This window comes from Notamacropus eugenii, chromosome 3 (assembly GCF_028372415.1).
Source record: "Notamacropus eugenii isolate mMacEug1 chromosome 3, mMacEug1.pri_v2, whole genome shotgun sequence".
Classification (NCBI taxonomy): Eukaryota; Metazoa; Chordata; class Mammalia; order Diprotodontia; family Macropodidae; genus Notamacropus; species Notamacropus eugenii.
Genome location: NC_092874.1, coordinates 11,531,354 through 11,549,824, shown reverse-complemented (window position 1 = coordinate 11,549,824; position 18,471 = coordinate 11,531,354). Strand labels below are relative to the sequence as shown.

At 39.0% G+C, this 18,471-nt stretch overlaps 1 protein-coding gene across 16 annotated transcripts in view; it reads right to left on the bottom strand.

Annotated features, from left to right (window-relative positions):
- Positions 1–18,471, bottom strand: part of HDAC9 (histone deacetylase 9) — an 885,788-nt gene that overhangs the window by 28,003 nt on the left and 839,314 nt on the right. The gene's annotated exons all lie outside the window — the stretch shown is intronic.

Sequence of the window (18,471 nt, the reverse complement as noted above, 5' to 3'; positions counted from 1 at the left end):
CTTGCCAACAACAAAAAATATACTTTGTCTGTATTTTCTGTAGAATAATTTAGTGACATGTTGTCTCCATCTCCTCCAATAGAATGGGAGCATCTTGAGAGCTAAGATTGTTTCATTTTTGGTTTTGTAGTCTTTATTGTTGTTCAGCTGTTTTTTCAGTCATTTATGTGTCTTTGTGTCTTTATTTGGAGTTTTCTTGGCAGAGATACTAGAGTGATTTGCCGTTTCTCTCCCTAGCTTATATAGATGACAAAACTGAGGGAAACAGGGTTAAGTGACTTGCCCACAGTCACATAGCTAGTAAATGTCTGAGGCCACATTTGAACTCAAGCAGATGAGTCTTCCTGAGTCTAGGCCCAGCACTCTATCCACTGAGCCATCAGCTATCCTGGAAAAAAAGAGTAGATATTAATAAATCATGACTGATTGATTGCTTGACTGATTGCCTCCACTAAGCAACATCTATATTTGAGTATAGAGTTTACAAGGACTCAAGGACAACCAGGCAAGACTCTGCAAGGTCACATATGACACTGGCAAATCAGACATGGATCCCTTGGGAAGTTCTGCCATGAGTGGAAAAACACAAGGGAGAGGGAGTTACCACTCCCACTCCCAATGAGAACAGTTGAAAAAACATCTGTTTTTCTGCTCTGGCCTTATCCACCAGTTGGAGGCCTGCTAGCTAGAGTGAAGAAGATCTTTTGGGCTGATTATGAAACGTCCTCAATGGGAGAATAGGAATTATTTATTTTACATATTTCTAAAACTCTGAGTTAAGTTTTATACCCTGTTACCAATATACTCCAAGTAGATATTAAAGTTCATACCATTCTTTACAAAACTTAGGAGAGGGGGAAATCAGATATCTTACACAGCTATTTTTGGCATGGTGGTAGAGATTCTTAGTCAAACAAAGGATAGAGATGATGACAAAAGATAGAATAGATGATTTGAATTTCACATATTTGAAAAACTTTTGATCAAATAAATAAGAAAGGAAATAGTTATATCTTTTTGGGGGGATTTGTATTCATTAGTATGAGTCCGATAACAATAATTCATTTATCCATATTTATTCTCTTTATATCATCTGGTATATACTGATATGTGTCCTTGTTATCTGTCTTATTAGAATGTAAGCTCTTTGGAAATAAAAATCATTTAATTCCTTGCATTAGTATCTTTAGTTCCTAACAATGCCCGGAACACAGAAGGCTAATTAAGTAAGTGCTTGATGATAGATTTGCTAGACATATAACAGAAATACATAAGACCTCAAGCCATTCCCTAATATATAAATTGTCAATGGATATGAATGAGTTCTCAAAAAAAGAATGGTAAACTATTAACAAATATATGAAAGATAGCTCTAATCCATTAATAATAAGTAAGATGAAAATCAGAATAATTTTGAAATTCCACCTCATACCCAGAAAATTTGAAGAGTTGACAAAATGTGGGAGTAATCAATGCTGAAGGGTTTTTAAAAAGACAGGACAACTGATGTTCACTCTTAGTGGAGCTATGAATTGGTCCAGTCATTCTGGAAAGCAATTTGGAGCAACTCAAAGAAAGTGATGAAAATGTCCATACCTTATCGCCCAGAGGCTCTACTGCTAGACATGTATCCCAAGGACAGAAATAACTTTTAAAATTACCCTATCTACATCAAAATATTTATAACAATGCTTTTTTGTATTAGCAAAGAACTGAATATGAAGCTCCAGTTGTAATGCATGAATATAATGGAATATTGACATGTTGTAAGAATGATATTTGCTAAATACCGAGAAGCGTGGAAAGTCTTATGGGAAATGACATAAACAGAGCCAAGAAAACTATATACATAATGGTTACAGAAATGTAAATGGAAAGAACAGCTACAACAAAACTAGTGAAACAAAATGGAATCCATTGATAATAACCATGGTTGGCTTCAAAGAAGAGATACGGGAAGGCATATCCCTCTTTTCCTTGAAGAATGACAGGGAGGGTGACTGGAGGTGTGGAACTAAGGCAAATAATGTGTTTCTTCATGTGTCTATGTGTTTTGCTAAACTGTTGAATTTTTTCATCTTTGTTATAAAGGATGGATCAGAGAGATGTGTAGATGAAAATACAAAATGTATACATGAAAATCCATTGGCAAAAGTTTTATATCTTGTATCCTTATTTTAATGATGTATCAACACTGTGAAGTCAATGATGTAAGGGAGATTCCTCTTAGAATGGAGGCAGAGCCAAGAACCTGATCTACACCAACCCTAGACTATGAAAAGTTATCTGGGACCCACCTTTGTGGGACAAAGTCAAAGTAGTTTCACAGCATTGAGCCTCAAAAATATCTAGGTCGTTAAGACTTTCTTTTAGGATGTTGGGTCAAAGACACAATATAACGGAGTGATGCATAAAGGATAACATATTTCCTGGCCCTTCTATGAATGAACTCAGACATTGCTGCATAGCCCCTAAGTAGCATATTTCAAAATATTTTTTAAGGTGCACAAAGTACATTCCCCCCACTAACACTCTGAAAGATCTCTTCTATGCAATCATGACCTCATTTTCCAGGCAAGTCTCCAAAATGTGAAGGGACTTACTCCTGATGGAAGTATAGTATGGTGGAAAGGGAATTAAATTTGGAGTCAAAAGAAGAGGACTTGAATCTTTTGTCACTTGTTCCCTATGACAATTTAAATAAATTGGTTCATTTCTGTAGGTCTGAGTTGACCTCTAATTGGCAAAATATGCACTCTAGACTAAAGGACTTTGGAGGTCTCTTTAAGCCTCTAAGTCTTTGAGATGATGATGAAGAGGAGAAAGAGAAGGAGGATCTTATGACTTCAAGTCTTCCTATCCTACTTTCCACCACATCCACAGCACCATTCCTCCTCTGGCACATTTCAAGCAAGACTCAACTTAGTCAAATTTGAATGATTTGCCCCTTTCCAGGAACATCACTATGAAACCAGTGTTTCAAATGCTTCTTTCTTTAATTGTTTCTCACAATTGCCAAGATGTGGTTCCAAAAGGAGAGAATGGATCTGGAGTTTCCCTTCTTGCTTCCCCCCTCCCCAATCAAGAGAATGAAAGTTCCTTGAAGGCAGGGATAGTCCTGTTTTTGTCTTTGTATGCCAACACCTATCTCTAGGTGGACTGGATTAGTCATAGTAATCAAAATCCTCCCTCCTCCCAAAACTGACTTTCACTTATCTTTTCAGTATTATGCCAACACTCCCTTCATACCAATTCCATTCCAGTCAAACAGTCCTCTCTCAGTATGCTCCATATATGCCATTCTCTCTCTCATCATCTTTCCTTTACACAGACTGTTCTCCACTCCAGGAACACACTCCATCCTCATCTTACTCTTTGAACCCCTAGCTTCCTTCCAAGCAGACCTCAGGTCCCAAGAGGCTTTTTCTGATTCTCCCAGCTAATATTCACTTTGTTTTAAAATTACTTTATATATATTTTGCACTTTTGTCATGCTACAATGGAGAGCCAGTCTTGAAATCAGGAGGTCTTGAGTTCCAGTCCTGACCTTGGCACATGTTGACTTCATAGCCCTGGGCAACTCATTTAACCTCTCTGTGGCCTAGGACTGAGGTAAGGCTTTTAAGACTAAAGACTGCAGATCAGGTGGCAATCTGCCTCTGGAAAGGGAGCTCTGACCAAACACTAAAAAGACTTAGAATTTGGGCAGGATATGGGAAAGCCTCCATGGTCGTTTAGTTCTTCTGTGACTCTACAATGTCAACAAGGCTGCTTCTGGCCCTTGGTGGAGTATTCTTGGCCATGACTCCCCAACTGGCATCATGTGATTCCAGTGGGGAAGAAAAAGAAGATTTTTCCTCTCTCTAGTTTTCATGGCAATATTACCCACAAGTCAGCCAGTGCAGGAAGCTGGTCCCTGGGCTTCCTTTGCCCTTTTGTTGGTTCTTTCCTGATCTTAAATGAATTAACATCTCAAAGTGGCTATGTCCAGGACTGGGGATGTCTTTGTGAGTTTTAAAGGTCTCAAGGTCGCACTCGAATTCGGAAACAAATGAAGGAACTGCGTGGGGCAATAGGTGAGGTGGAAGGAGAAGGGATTCTTTGGCAATCATTTCCCTATTTTTGGAAATATTGGTCACTAATAAGAAGACAGCTGGTGCAGACCTGGCCATTTCACCAGAAGACTTGTAAAGACAGTGATGAGCTGAGATGAAATGTAAAATGGCTAATTACCAGTATTGTAAATTGCTTTATGTTCTAATGAGGTTAAAAATTAGCCTCCTCCAGCAGAATGGAGCAGTGAATGCAAGTTAAATTACTAAATTATGTTTAAATTTTTCTTTTAACCTGTACTTGTGATTTTCTTTGTTTAGTACTCCTTTTGTAAGAATGAAGAAATTACCTGTGCCATACTTCATTCACAATCTAAATTGTATAATCCTTATACTTTCTTTTTGCGGAGTCCTATACATTTAAGACTTAAGCAATTTCTCTTCAGGGCAATGGGATGAGTATCTTAACCAGCTAAAGAAAAGGAGACAAGGCAAGCTCCCCTTGGGCTAAATCTGTTCCAGATCCAATGCCTGGGTACAGAAGAGGTCACAGTCAGTATCCTGAGACCCTCTGGTAGCCCAGTAACACTTCTGTCAATGCTAGGCTTATCCTGATGAAATAAAAAGTCCAGACCTAGTAGATAAAAAGGATTTCATATATATTAATCTATATGTGTGCTGTAGCTCTCCAATAGAGCACAATCCCTTTGAAAGCAGGAATTTGTATTACTGGCACCCAGGAGAGGACCTGACACATAGCAAGTATTTAATGAAGGGTTATTGAATTGAAAGCTAATGTTATCAATAACAAACACAATTGTTCCAGAGGAGAAATGAGCCATGGGTTCTATCCAACCCATAATCAAAATGACAATTCATACTTTGAACTCTAGACTGGCTACAAGTCTCTCTGAATGATGGGGAACTTTGTTGCCTAGAGTATAACAAGCACTTGGTAAGCATGTGGGTCAGTAAAGATGAATCATTGGAAGGTTGGCTCCCTCTCAAATGCATGCCATCAATAGCTAGGAAAATGATACAAGACATGGAAGTAGACATGGGTTCTGGCAGACACTCTATGAACAAGGCAGATATTTTGATATGTATAATGAATTTAGACCCTCTAGTCCCTAGGTATTAAGGATAAATACATTTGGAATAAGGGCATTCCACTACTTCTGAGATCAAGGAAGGCTGCAATATGCATCCATCTCCAAACTCACAATTTATAGATTGTGTGAGGTGGAATCTATAATGTAGAAACAGATGACCAAGAAGCTCTTATTTGGGGGGATGCAATTTATCCTCTCAGCCCACATGAGAAATTAACTAGGGTTGAATATTAAGCTTCCTAATGGATCCTAACCATGAAATAAAATACTAAAATCCTGCCCACCATGCTCCTCGATCAACCAGTCAATATTTACTAAGTGCCTACTATGTGCCAAGTATTATGCTAAGCACTGATGGCAAAAGACAGTCCTTGCCCTCAAGGAACTTACAGTAACTGGTACAAAAGCTCTCTTCAGAATCGCATCATTACCACCCCCACCTCCCTTAGATTATATTATATCTTTATACCTGGTACCCTGAACAGCACATTTTTCCATGTTTCAATACCTTTCTTATAGACATATATTTAACCACCATTGACATTTAATGGACTAATTCTTATTGATCTGGATTTTTGGTAGCAAGAAGAGACAGGGAGTGGAGTGGAAACAAGAATTGATAAAGCATTTACCATGTAAAGACACAGTGCTATATGCTAAGGACAAGGGGGATGTTGTGGACTTCACCCTTTCCCTGAAAACTTATTTTTTTTTCTCCTACATTCTTTTGTTTTGAAAGATTTCCACGCCATTTAGGCATGGCTGACATTGTACTGGGGGCATCCACATGAGCTCATTCAACAATATGTCAACATAGACATAACATAGACATGGCTGGGTCATGTAGATTTTTTTTCAGAAGCAGAGAGGACAGATGACCAGATCATTGCTACCAGAAATTATGCAAAAGTCATCTTTAAAGGCCCCAACTTTTTGCAAGAAAATAATTAAAACTGTGAAATAGATCTCTATAGGTTGTAAAAATGTAGAACCAACTAATTACCTTAAAAGGTAAAATCAAGTGGCCAGAATTATATACCAGAAGATCCTACTCTCTTCCATAAACTGAAAAAACCCTAAAATCTAAATTTCAGTTATTCAAGAAATAAAGCATATTATAATGGTGGCATCTTCCCAGATCAAATTGTTGTCTGTAGATGCTCTAAAATGTAAGAATAATGTTTTCAATAGATATTGCCACACAGAGAACTCATAGCCTCTGATATCCACCAAATGAAAGATTCTCAAAATATCCATATATAGGCAAAAACCCAAAACCATGTAGCAGCAGAATGAAGACATCTTCCTTGTCCTCCTATTTACTACTAGTGCTGTCCCAAAAATGTTTTGGGGGAGCCACCTGCAGAGGTTGAGCCCACATCCCCGTGCTTTTATTGAACTGCAAAAAGAAAGCACTGTAGTTACATGCCCAATAATCCACTGAATATTACACATGAAAGAACAGTAGCAAGATAGTCACTTGCCCCATTAAATATCATTTAGAAAGAATAAGAATATTATCAATGATAAGACTTTTATGGATCTGTGGTTTCAGTGGGATTGGAAATTTCTAGGAGGGCAATTTCTTCCATCAATTCAGATTGCCAGTTCACCTGAAAGTAATCATCTTCAAGATTTGTTGGGGGTATTGAGAGGTTAATTGACTTATTCATGGTCACATGGCCAGAATGTGTCACAAGTGGGACTTCAACCCAGGCCTTTTTCCCTGCAAAGCTGTCTCATCTCTCTATCCATTATGCCTTACTACCACTCCTCTGCCTCCTCCTTTTCCTCCCTTTTTATCTTCATCATCATCATCATCATCGTCATCATCATCATCTTCTTCTTCTTCCTACTCTTCCTTTTCTTCCTCCTTTTCCTTCTCCTTCCTCTTTTTCTTCCTTTTTTGACTCCTCCTCCTTCTCCTTCTTGTTATCCTTATTCTGTGCTTACTAGGCACTGTTTTAAGCTCTGCAGTGGTAAACAGGATACTTATCTAGTCCTTACTCCCCAGGAGCTAGTGTGCTAACAGAGATGAGACATACGGAAAGTTTCATCTGCAAGTTAGTTACATAGAAATATCCTGTGGTCCTTAGGGTGCAGCAACAAAGTAGAAAATGATGACTCTTATTTAATATCATTTATTTGTTTATTATTAATGTAATGCCAGGTCTCATAGCTGGTAAGTGGCAGAGGTAGGGCTAGAATCCACATTCTATTCTACCATACTACCTCTAATATACAGAGAGGAAATGGTGCTATGTGCTGTGGGGAAATATAGAGAAGACTAAAAATTGCCCAGTCCTTATTTCTGACCCCTGAAAGATAACCAGGGTCTGCTTTGACTCCTAAGCCAAGCCTAAATGCAGGTGAATTGATATGTGTCTATGAACAGTGAGTCCATAATGGTTATTCTATCTATAGACTTGGAAATTACCCAGAATGAGTAACAGCGTCTGCTGGGCTAGAAGAAAGGAATGTCCAGGCTCCTGGTTGTGTTGCTAGTCTGTCTCCTTTGGGACAGAGCTGGTTGGTAAAGCCAATGGAGAGGGGCCAGGCTGTTACCAGGTCTTTTTTTTTTGAAGGGGGCTCCTGGTATGGGTTGTTCTCAGCTCTGCTGAGGAGCAAGCAGCTGGTTTCCCACTCCCCAGAGTTAGTCATGTCTGGCTGAAGGAGATTGGGACTTGACAATGAATGGCAGTTATCATCTTTACAAGGAACTCAGCTTCCATTTCTCACTCTCCCTCCCCCTACCCAAGCAGGGAACATTTACATTCGACAGGGAGAAAATCCAGATTGTTTCTAAGCAGAAAGGAATTTGTATACATTTCTGCTTGAGGAAAATTGTCCAATATTCTTACCTTATGGGAATACATGCAGAGTTGAAAGGGTTGTTTCCCCAGGCAGGCATGCAGCATGGATTGCATAAATCATCCCAGGAGCCTTGCCCAGCTCCATGCCTCCATACTGAGATGGATACAAACACCTTTTCTCTTTCTTTCCCCCTTTCCTCCCTCTCTTGCTACCTTTCCCTTCTTTTCTCTCTATTCCACTCATTCTCCAATTTTCTCTTTCCTTATCTATCTGTGCCCCCCTCACTCTTACTTTGAAGAGGAAGCACATTGTGCTAGTGTTGATATCAAGGACCTGTGGGATTGAATTGCCCCTGGGGGTGACTAGTTGTGGGATCATGGCTAATTTAACTAACCCTTTGAAGCCTTTGTTTTTTAATCTGTAAAAAAAAACAGGTCACTGATTTAGAGCAATAAGAGATCTTAGAGGCTGATCCCCTCACTTTGAAGATGAAGAAATTGAGGTCAAGAGAGGCTAAATGCTTGGTCTTACATCCCAGTTCCAAAGCTGGGATTCCAACCCCAGTCTTCTCAATCTAAACCCAGTTCTTTTTCTAAGAATAAGAATAATGAGTGTTCCCATTTATAGAGCAAACATGTTTCCTATATATTAACTCTCATCATCTCATTTACATTAATACTTGTGGAAATTGTCAATCACTCAGTCAAGTAGTATTTTTAAAGCACCTACTAGGTATGCTAAACCCTGAGAATCCAAAGAAAGGCAAAATATGTTCTCTATCATCAAAGAATTTACTATCTAATGGGAGAAACAAAATACAAAGGGAATAACAGCAGGGCAAATGCTCTCCTACCAAAAGAGTAAAGAGTCCAAGGGTTACAGTGGAATGGGGCTCTGGGATTCTTCCAACAGAAGCAAGTATGGGTGCCAGCATTCAGTTGACAGCGGGTGTTTTGCATCCTGGTGGGAAGTGCACAATGGGATAATGACATTTGGGTTGGGGAAAGAAAAGGTTGATAACTCCTTTTGGTATCAGTAAATAATGCTGCTCCATCTTAAGTCCACTAGTTGGTGGGATGACGGGGGGGGGGGGGGGGGGGGTAGGTATTATTAGGTTCCTGTTTCTATCTGAATAGGTTAACTAGGAAACCAGCATAATCAGTCAATCATTCAATCAGAATCATTTCCTAAGAACTTTCTGTGTGCCAGCCACTTGATTAAGTGCTGGTGGTAAAAAGAAGGAAGTAAAAATATCACTGTCCTCAAGAAGGTCATTGAATCATTGGAGAAATGGAAAGAAATAAAAAGATATTGATACTGCAAATAAATCATGCACATATTGCTGGGTGAGGTGTATTAATCAACTTGACACCACATATTGGGGTGTTAAGGTAATTAAGATGTAAGCAAGTAGGTTTGATTTAATTAAAGTTATATCTCAATTAACCAAAATGCTTGGTGGAAGTGGGTCTTTCATTTAATTTTTAATTTTCTGGCTAATTATGGGTGAAGTGGGAAACCTTTGAAATTGAATATCTTCCCTCAATTAGTACATAGACTCCCCTGAGATCCCATAGTAACAGAGTGGAAGACTCAGGATTCAATCTCAGATCTTCAGATCAAATTCAGCCCTTTTGGGACTCTAGGGTCAAGCCTCTAGAATCACAAGGGGCCTTAGAGGTCATCTAGTCCAACTCTTTCATTTTACAGATAAGGTAGTTGGAGCCCATGGTGTTCAAGGGACTTGGCCAAAGTCACATAGGCACTAGTAATACAACTGAGATTTAGATCAACATCTTGTGGTGACAAAGTAAAAAAAAAATGGGTCTATCAAGCTGCCTTAAAAATGCCTTGGACCAGAATCTAGAAGGAATTATCAGAATTAAAAATGGCAAATCTCGACTCTATGCCTCATTCTCTAACTCCACCTTTCCCTAGCCCCTGATCCCCATTTCTTCTCGAGTGCTAAAAACCACCACAGTATAATCAATACTTTGGTTAGGAATATAGATTAACTGGAAATTCCAAATAAATTGATAAGTTTTTTCTCTGTAGTTGGTTTTTAGTGCCTAAATACAGAGGACAATATTGGTTTCTACTGGGATCCCAAGGTAGGATAGTGAAACTATTTTGCTGTCCAAGGTAGATTTGTTTTTAAAAGCACTCCTTGGGAAAAGGGGACATTATTGTCTTGGTGAATGTTGTTAGGTGTGAGCTTCTCTTTGTCCCAGCTTCTTTGGTTTTAGGCAGAGAGTCTGATTCCACAGTCCCTACAGAGATAAACCTTCACTGCAGTAAAGTAGGGGAAGGTTTTATACCCATCATTAATCCCTGCAGCCTTTGTTCTGTCACTGGGAGCCCTGACTTCTCATATAGATATACATAGGTTTTGCAATATGGATCTTGGAGCTTTTAATTACCCATGTGTTTGAAAACAGGAAGCTCTTGATTGTGTGGTCAGACCCTGGGCCTTAAATAAATACCAAAAGGGAAATCTGCCTGGAAGACCTGGTGTGCCTGGGGATTCTCTCCATCTCAAGAATATCTGGATTAGTGTATTTCCCTCTAGCACTCTCACTAAGGCAAGCCTAACACAACCCAAGAAAAGTCAATAAAACATGCATTCCTAAGGGTTGTGAGTAACTACAGGGAAGGGACACTGCTTTCTTTTAGATGAACTCTTTAGAATCCAAGAGTAAGACTGGGAGTCTGTCAGACTTGCAAAGTCTATCATGGGGGAAGATGACAGGTATACAATATAAAGTAATTTTAGAGGAGGAACATAAACAAAAATAGGAATAAGGAAGGACTTCGTGGAGAAGATGGTACTTGAGTGGACCTTTGAAGAAAACTAGGAATGCTAAGAAATGGAGCTAAAAAAGGAAGGGTATTTCGGAGATGGAGTATAGCCAATACAAAGACACAGAGATGGGAAATGGAGTCTCTCTTATAGGAATAGCAAGGAAGCCAGGTTGTTGTGAGTATAGTTTGTCCTTCCTTTTCAAAGGGGGCCATGAAATCAGGGAGGTGATGATATGACTTTCAATTGACTTTGATCTGAATGATGGAGGACCGAAACAGGGGTTAGGTAACTTGCCAAGGGTCACACATCTGATGAGTATCTGAGGTCAGATTTGGACTTAGATCTTCTTTAGTCTAACCCCAGTGCTTTAATTGCTGTGCTCCCTAGTTATGTAGCAAGAAGCCAATATTTTAAAGTTAGCTAAGGACTTTACCTACATTAATGTATCTGCTCCTTCCATCAACCCTACAAGCATTTTATAGATGATGTAACTGAAGCTGAGACACAGGAAATTACTTGGATATGATCATATATCAAATAAGACTATGAGGCAAGATTCAAACTCATATATTCCTGACTTCAACTCCATGATTTTGTCCATTGTGCCACACAGTCCTTCTAGAGGAGTATTCATGGCCGTATAGAATGGAAGGTAATCAATAACAGGCAGTGAGGCAGAAGGTAAAAGGGCACCAAGATGGGTAGAGGTCATTTGTAAGTCCAATGTTTGTAGTTGGGTGGGAGAGCATCTGGATATTTCAATTGCATCCATTTGCTCAGGTATAAAATGGGAATAATAACAGTGCCTTCTTCTGGGGTTGTTGTGAGGATCAAATGAAATATCTGCCAATCACCACAGTGTTGATACATAGCTGGTGATGAATAAGTGCTCATTTCCTCCCTCCATGCCTCACTCCCTACCTTCCTTCCTTTTATATGAGTCTATAAAATCAGCTCAGCAAGCTGACAAATACATTGAAGGTTGGTAGAGGATAAAAATATTTAAGGAAATATCTCTGGGTCAAAAAGGCAGAATGATTTGACTGTATAAATAGCATCTTTCTGAAGGGAGTGGAAACACACATTCTAGTGGAGTTTCAGGCTTGCTTGAATTTTAATAATGGGAGCACGCATTACTATTATTCTTAAATGTGATATAGCACTTTACACAATTGGATTTGAGCCTTTCATGAACATTATGTGGTATACAGCAATAGGTGGGCATTTTTTCCCAATTTTTCTCAACAGGTGGCCATTTTTCCAACTTCTATAAGAAATCAGATGTTCCAAGGGGCAGTCCCAGGCAGGGATTTCCATGCGCTCTCCCCCAAAGTCCTCCAAATATCTGTAAAAATGACTTAAAAATTCTAGAACAACAGAACCCACAAAATGACAGAGGAAAACAAATCCCCATCCCAAGACAACCTGAAAAGTCAACAAGAAGTGTCTTTTGCATCAGGCAGGGAGTGGAGTGCAGTGCAGTGTGGACCAGAGCAGGCCTCAGGGGATAGAATCATTGGCAGCTGTGGCAGTTTCCAGACTTCTCAAACCACACATGCCAAAAAGGTCAGTGGGAAAACTCTGTGCGACCTGGGTGAAAGAGGAGCATGCAGTCTGGCTGGGTCTGGCCCCAGTCCCAGGACAGTATTGGCAGCAGTGGCAGCAGCAGCAGAGACTGCTTCTGGAGCTCTTGGCCCACGACACTGATGGATAGAGTGGCTGATACAAACTCCCTGAAGCCTGGGACAGTACACCTACCCCCACCCCCACTGAAAGCAGAGTTCTACCTGACAAAGAGTCAGAAAGTCAAGTATTTGGCTGGCAATATGAGTAAACATCATAAAATAACTCAGACTATAGAATCTTATTTTGGTGACAAGGATGATCAGGGCATACACTTGGAGGAGAACAACAGTCAAAGCTCCTACATCAAAAGCCTCCAAGAGGAAGATGAATTGGTCTTAGGCCATGGAAGAGCTCAAAAAGGATTTTGAACATCAAGCAAGAGAAGTAGAGGAAAAATAGGGAAGAGAAATGAGAGTGATGCAAGAAAATTATGAAAATGGAGTCACCAGCTTTCTAAGGAGACCCAAAAAGTATCCTGAAGAAAATAATACTTCAAAAAATAGACTAAGCTAAATGACAAAAAAAATCCAAAAAGTCAGTGAGGAGAAGAAGGTCTTAAAAAGCAGAAGTGGACAACTGGAAAAGGAGGTCCTAAAGCTCACTGAAGAAAATAATTCCTTAAAAATTAGAATGGAGCACATGGAAGCTAATGCCTTTAAGAGAAATCAAGAAATTATAAATTAGAACCAAAAGAGTGAAAAAAATAAGACAAGGTGAAATATCTCATTAGAAAAATGACTGACCTGGAAAATAGATCCAGGAGAGATAATTTAAAAATTATTGGACTAGTTGAAAGTCAAGATAAAAAAAGAGCCTATACACCATCTTTCAAGAAATTATCTAGGAAAACTGCCTTCTTCTTCTAGAACCAGAGGGGAAAATAGAATGGGAAGGAATCCATCAGGGCAAACTCCTAGGAATATTTTAGCCAAATTCCAGAATTCCTAGGTCAAGGAGAAAATATTGCAAGCAGCCAGAAAGAAACAATTGGAGTATTGTGGAAATACAATCAGGATAATACAAGATCTAGCAACTCCTACATTAAGTCATCAAAAGGCTTGGAATATGATATTCTGGAGGTCAGAAGAGCTAGGATTAAAACCAATAATTATCTACCCAGCAAGCCTGGGTATAATCCTTCAGGGAGAAAAATGGAATTTCAATGAAAGAGAGAACTTTCAAGCATTCTTGATGAAAAGACCAGAGCTGAGTAGAAAATTTGATTTTACAAATACAAGAATCAAGAGAAACTTGAAAAGATAAACAGGAAAAAGAAATTATAAGAGACCCATTAAAGTTGAACTTTTTACATTCCTACATAGAAAGATGATATTTGTAACTCTTGAGATCTTTTTCAGTATTAGGGAAGTTGAGGGAGAGAGAGAGAGAGACAGAGAGAGAGAGAGAGAGAGCACTGCTGCTGCTGCTGATGGATGCATAGGTAGGTAGGTAAGTAGACAGATAGCACAGGTTGTGTTGATTAGGAAGGGATGATATCTAAAAAATAAAATTAAATAGTGAGAAAGAATATATATTGGGAGAAGAAGAAAGGGAGAGATAAAATATGGTAAATTATCTCACATAAAAGAGGCAAGAAAAAGGTTTTACAATGGAGGGGAAGAGGGTGGAGGTGAGAAGGAATGAGTAAACCTTACTCTCATCAGATTTGGCTTAAGGAGGTAATAATATACACACTCAATTGAGTATCTTACCCTACAGGAAAGTAGAGAGGAAGGGGATGAGGGGATGACAGAAGGGAGGGCAGATTGGAGGAAGAGGTAATCAGAAACAAACACTTTAGAAAAGGAACATTTCAAAAGGGAAAGTAGAATCATTGGGGGTTGGGATAGAATGGAAGGAAATATAGTTAGTCTTTCACAACATGACTATTATGGAGGTGTTTTGCATAACTACACATGCATAACCTATATTGAATTGCTTGGCCTCTCAATGGGGGTAGGTGGGGAAGGAAGAAGGGAGTGAATTTGGAACTCAAAGTTTTAAAAACAAATGTTAAAAAAATATTTTCCCATGCAACAGGGAAATAAGATATACAGGCAATGGGTATAGAAATATATCTTGCCTTTCAAGAAAGTAAAGGGGAAGGGGATAAGAAAGGGATGTTAAAAGGGAGGGCAGACTGGGGAAAGGGGTAGTCAGAAAGCATGCCATCTCAGGGTGGGAGAGAGGAAAGATAGGGGAAAAAATTGGAACTCAAAATCTTGTGGAAATGAATGTTGAAAATTAAAAATAAATAAACTTAAACCTTAAAAAAATCAGGTGTCCCACCCTGGTGAAGCTCCCAGGTGCATAGCTTCCTGTATATGACTATAGAAAAAATATAAATAGCTATTACATGTTTTATAAATTACTATCTCTCAGTTTAGTAGAAAAAAAAATATGTTCCCTAAAGTAATTCCTGTTATTAATTTGGAAATTATACACCAAATGAATTTTGGGAAGAAACTTGAACCTGAATTTTCCCATTTTTCCCAACTGGCTGGCTTGACCCTGGTCAGATACTTGACTAACCAGAAATATGGTCATTGTAGTCAATCTAAGAATCCACTAAGGAAGTAACAAATACAGGAAACAGTTCCATGGGCCCTCTTTACTTCTTCTTGTCCTTTAAGATGTCCTGAAAATTTCAACCTGCAGGCACCTAAAAATCAGGCTAAGTTGATAACCATACAATGACTTGGATTACTCTTCATTTCCTTGTATGCTCTCCTTACCATGGCTAAGCTCAGAAATACAAAGGGTCAAAAGGAAAAGGATGATGCTGCCATAGGGCCCATGAGCACAGGCAGTTGCCAGGCAAGGGGCCAATGCTAATGAGGGACTCAGGCACCTGCACACCCTCAGCTGGGGGCTCCCCTTCCAACCAAAATTCACATACAGCCTGTCAGCACCTCACTGTATGCCTAGAGACTCAGCTCTCTGGGAACCCCACTGAATGGTTCCCACATGCTTTGGGGCCTGCCTCAGCACATTCTCATAGTTTTCAGATAGCACAAAAGAACCCTTCAGAACCCAGCTGGAGATGGGGTGGAGAGCAACGGAAACCGGAACAACACCCCAGACTTAAAGGAGGCATGGGGGGGATATTTGTGTGAGGGTGGACTCATAGTGAAAGGAAATCTCTGCGGGTAAACAAAGTATAACTTTGGTAGCCAGAGCAAAGGCATTGAGAGCTGGTCTAAGATCTTAAAGAATTAATAACAAATCATAAATCCTACACACCTTAACTGGAAGATCATGTAGGTCCGTGGAAAGAACCCTGATTTTGGAATCAGAGGACTTGATTTTAAGCACTTTCCCACCTCTGTTATGCGTGTGCTCTTGGGAAAGTCCCTGGGTCTTCATTTCCTCATCTATAAAATGGGGCTTTTACACTGTTTGGTGTCTAAGGTTCTTTCCAATTCTAGATTGATGATACTATGAATTCATTCTGAAGGTCAGATCACTTTCTTCCACTTTGAAACAACATACAGAAGACTTTTCCTCATTCCCTCAATTGCTGGTACCCTCCCTGCCACCAAAATATTTCTTTAAATATATTTGGTATTTGGTTATAGACATATATATTGTCTCTACCCCCCTAAAAGAATGTCAGTTCCTTGAAGACAGGTAGTATTTGACTTTTGTCCTTGCATTGCCAGCACCTAGGCCAGCGCTTGGCATACAGTTGGTACTCAGTGAATGCTTTCTGATTGATTTGATCCACCTTGGTTTGAGATACAAAGAAATAAAAAGAGAGCATGATGGCACAGTGAGGAGTTCTGGACTGAAATCCTGGGTTCTGGTCTCATTTTAGCTTGTTCCTCATGGCATCTGCTCAGGTCACTGCTTCTGTTTTCTCATCTTGAAAATAATGATGTTGAGTGAAATGCTTCTGAAGCTCGCTTCCACCCCAAGTCTCTGATCATAAGAGCATACTTTAGAAGTCAGGCATAGTGAGTGATAAATAGAAACAAGAATGAATAATAATAATACCTAACATTTATAGAGCTCTTATTATGTGCCAGGTACTGTGCTAAACCATTGATAATTATTACCTCACTTGATGCTCAGAACAAATCTGAGAAGTATTGCTTCTATCCCCATTTTACAGTTGAGGAAACTGAGGCAGAAGTTAATTGACTTGCACAAGATCCCACATCTGGTAAATGTCTGAGGCTGGATTTGAACTCACGTCTTCCTGACTCTAGGTCCAGCACTCTACCCACTGACCTATCTACTTGCTTTAGGTTAGGTTAGAGATGGGATGGGAGAAGGAGACTCATGCAGGGACTATAGGATATGAAACAAAACTTCAAGACAGGAGTGACTCCCAGATCCAGAACACTTGGTTGGGTGGTGGGGAGATTTGTTTCCTCATTATCCCAGCCAAGTTACTATTCCCTGAGAATGTGTCCACAATGATAACATGGCAGAGACTCCTAGGAGATCTGAGTTTGCAAAGAGATAAAAAGGTCATCAGACTAGTGTGGGAGGTGGGAGGCCAGATTCTCAGCACCACTTGGTCACTAATTAAATGTAATTCATTAAAATTGTACTGTATGCAGAGTACTGGGATGGCTTTTGAGGAGGTACACAATTTCAATAAGCCACAGTGCCTGCCTTCCTGAGACTTCCCATGTGACAGCAAGAATCCACTCACTTCTTCGTGCAGCTTAAGATTTAGAACTTCAACTTTACAGCTTCTTCAAAATCCAAGTTGCATTATTTTTGGAGACAGGCCAACAGCAATGTAAAAGAGATCTGTATTGGAAAGAAAAGGGGACCCGAAAATTCCGATCTCTGATATGTTGGATTAACTAATGATAACAACTTGGTGAACGTTTTTGCTCCTGCGCGATTCATTTAGTGGACTTTTATGGTAAGCTTAACAATATTGAATCAGCAAATATTAACAAATAATGAGAAAATTATGAATAAAACAATCAATTATTCACAAAAACATAACTAAGTGGTGGATTTAATAAAATGCTATTTTTGGAGTCCAGAAGACCTGAGTTCAAATCTATTCTCAAATACTTTCTAACTGTAAGATCTTGATCAACTTACTTCTGCCTCAGTTTTTCTACTCATTTAGAAAATGTGGATAATAATGGCATCTATCTTCCAGGATTATGAAGGTAATAGCTAGAATTTATAAACTAATCCAAGGTTTGCAACATGTTCATCCTTTAAAAAAGAATTAATCATTTGAATTATTAATTATCATACAATTATATATAATATTAATATTAACTAAAATATTGGTTTTATTAGTAATTATATAAATATAATTAGAATTAATTAAATTAATTAAAATAATAACTAATGATAATTGCCAATGATTTTTAACAGTGCCTAGCACACAGATATACACAGTATGTGTATGTACATACAGATATAATGCCTTAAGGTATGCAAATTGCTTTATACATAAATCCTTTTTCAGTGCTAATCATTTAAAATATTTATCCTCAATAGTGGTTATAACAACTATCAATTATTATGAACAACAGCCGCATTCATCTAGTGCCTTAAGGTTTGAAACTGCTCACATAGGTTACCTCTTTGAACCTTGTGGGAAGACAGAGCCAATAGTCACCCAGGAAAGGCATGCAACGATAGGTCATGGTCTGAATTAATGGAGGCGATGCCCACATTGATGAGATCAGAGCTCCATTGGAGTCTCTAAGTTATGAATGCATGATAAATGGTGGCTGGTATTCAGTAATGTGAGAAGGTAAATGATTTACTCTTCATAATGGTCAGGCCACTTAAAAGACAGAGCATTTCTATTTCCCCCTCATTCTTCTATGTAACAAAATGCTTCAGTGGTAAGAGTGGAAAATGGAAGGATTTGGAACGTCAAGCAAAGAAGATCCTAAATGTAATATTTGAGGGATGTGGCTGGCAATGGCATCAGACAAGAGATTGCCAAGCAAAGAACCCGGGAATCATTTTAGCTATAAATATAAAACAGCTTGCAAAAATCACAATGGCAGGCCACCCTAATCTCTAGGCTCCAGTTCTCTGGGTGAGTTTGAATATCTGTACCTGGTATTAT